We start from the raw sequence: 2697 nt of genomic DNA, 5'->3' as shown, positions 1-2697 counted from the left end.
ATTTAGAGAATCATCTATGTTTATGGAGAATTGTTATTTTTTTATGTGCTAAGGACCCTTTCACATGGGCTTTCGGATCAGGTCTGCCTGTCAGTTTTTCAGGCGGATCTGATCGGACCCTCCAGTCTCCCCTATGGAGCGGCGGACGTCAGCAGTGACATGTCCGCTTACACACGCTGCTATCCAATCTGATCCTGTCCACCAAATACAGACGAATGGTGACCCTATTTTCCATCTGCCTATCGGATCAGATGGGATCAGATGAAAAATGAAAAGGCAGTCCGTTTTCATCGAATCTCCCGATAGAGGAGAGCTGGACTCTGACAGATCTGTCTCAGAGAAATATGAGTAGTCTCTACAGTCAGTATTAATGAGTAAACAAAGTGGAGAAACAAGGGTTGTACCATCATCCAAAGATTTAGAAATAAAGGGGTTGGGAGCTTGGTCCCCAGTCAGGTTTCACCAAGAAGAAAAAGGGAGCAAATGGACTATATTGGTACAGTGCAGTGAGGATAAATTCAAATGTATGGATGTATGGACAATTGTATTAAATAGTACAAAAGTTTACTAATACATAATACATAACAAAAAAATCAGTTACAAATTAAAAACATGGGTAACAGTCCATGTGTATCACCAAAATATAACTCCACAAGTGGGGAAGATCACAGTGGGATAGTTGATCACTGATCTCAACTAGTTTTGCGGACTGGGCCGCTTCATCAGTGCAGTGAGCAAACACGGACCTGTCATCCGCCTGCTCAGCATGGATCAGCGGATCGATCCCCGCTGAGCAAAGTGGGGCCCATCAAAACGGACGTGCCCCATGTGAAAGGGGCCTAACAGGCTTGGTTCACAACTGCAGGTACAACCAAGCATGGGCATGTTTTTCACATGTAGCACCCTGATGTTTGGTCAGGGTTGCTCCTAAATTTACCTGCCAGGTGTATTTGCCTTGGCCAATTATTAGGGACCAATTGAGTTCACCCTAAGTCTGGAATTGCTGCACTTCTCTCTTCTGCCGCTAGGTGACAGGGTACCTGGTGACATTAGATAAGATAAGGGCGATGCAAGGATAGATTAGGAGTATATGGGGTATCTCAGCCAATGGGCAGGGGTTTTCTTGAATCCCCTGTCCTGCTGGGAGAACCTATATATTTGGGTGAGGTCAGGTGAATGGTGAATGGTGTTCTGTGCCACCTGGGCGGCTGATTGGGTGGACGTGTGTGTTGTGCTGCCCGGGCTGCTAGGCCGGAGTTTGGGCCTATCCTGGGCACATCTGGATCCTAGGCTGTCTAAGGGCCTATCCAGAAGCAAGAGAGCAGCATAGGGTTGGGATTGCGGCTTGCAGTCCAACCAGAAGTGACGGTTCTGCCGGCCGAAGAACCTGTCATGGTCGGAGGTAGAGGGGAAGCTGTCGCCACTAAGGGACCAACCACCCTGTTACCTAGGACCACAGTTAGTAGCTAAAGCAAGTACCGGAGCAGTATTCTCACCAACCGGGGACCGTGAAGAATCGGGAAACTTTAGCAGGTACCAAGCCAGGGACCCAACCAGTGAGGTGACGCTTGAGGAGTATCTGGAGTGCCAAGCCAGGGACCCAGCAGGCAAGTGGGGGTGATGCTTGAGGAAGATACTAAAGTAAGAAGATTAGAAGAGCTCACGGGATTCAGTGGCAGTGAATCAGCAAGTCTAGTAAAAGAGACTGGGAGCTCAGTGGGCTGAGAGTCTACAAGAAGTGACTGTAAAGGGAGTAAAGGAGTTCGCTACAGCTTGTGTTCAGAAGTGTTCTAAGACTGTTGCCATAGGAGACAGCGCTCCTACACATGCAGATGTGGTATCTTGCTGGATGCCTTTCCCTGCATGGCTGTAGAAGTCTCAGCCCGGGTTCACACATGTGCGGTGCGAATTGAAGCTCCGTTTTCACTGTGCAGGGAAAAATCAGTTGTTCAGCGGTTCATCAGCCCTTTTTGGTTGCGGATCAGCTGCGAATTCGGAAGTAACCCGTGAGTGTCTAATTAGAGATGCGAATTTTGAGCAGGCCATTCGCTTGTTATCTATTTGTGAGGCTGCTTATAAAAAGATTGTTTTTTCAGGACACTTCCTGGTTGTCCAGAAGTCTGTATTGTGTGTGTTATTTTTGTTTGATAAATGTGTGCTGCTCTGCCCATGATAATGCCAACAGTTGTTGCTGTAACAGCAGCAATCTTGCTGGAAGTAGAGAAGAGGAGAAGGAGGAGGAGAAGAAGATACTGGGTTCATCCCATAATAGCAAATAGGGAGGAGAGAGGCCAGTTCATGATCCTGTATGAAGACCTCCGTGAGCATGAAGATACATTTTTTAATTACACGCGCATGTCAATAACTAGGTGAGTAATTTATCTACCAAACAATAATTTTTTAACATATTTCCATAGTAGGGGAGGTTTGGAAAAGACACAAGTCCATCAAGTATAACCTATGTGTGTGATCATATGTCAGTCTTATAATTGTAAAAAGCGTGGTGCCCCCCCCCCCCCCCCCAAAAAAAAATCCATACCAGAACATTATCTGAGCATGCAGCCTAAAAGGTCATGAAAAGGGGGGGAGTGAGCACCCCCTTCCTGGACCAAACCAGGCCATATGCCCTTAACATGTGCAGTGTGCTTTGGGCCCCCCCCCAAATACCTTGTCCCCAAGTTGATGGGGACAAGGTGC

The sequence above is a fragment of the Aquarana catesbeiana genome, linkage group LG02 (assembly GCF_042186555.1).
Source record: "Aquarana catesbeiana isolate 2022-GZ linkage group LG02, ASM4218655v1, whole genome shotgun sequence".
NCBI classification, from domain to species: Eukaryota; Metazoa; Chordata; class Amphibia; order Anura; family Ranidae; genus Aquarana; species Aquarana catesbeiana.
The sequence above is the reverse complement of the archived record's forward strand: the minus strand, read 5'-3'. Positions refer to the sequence as shown.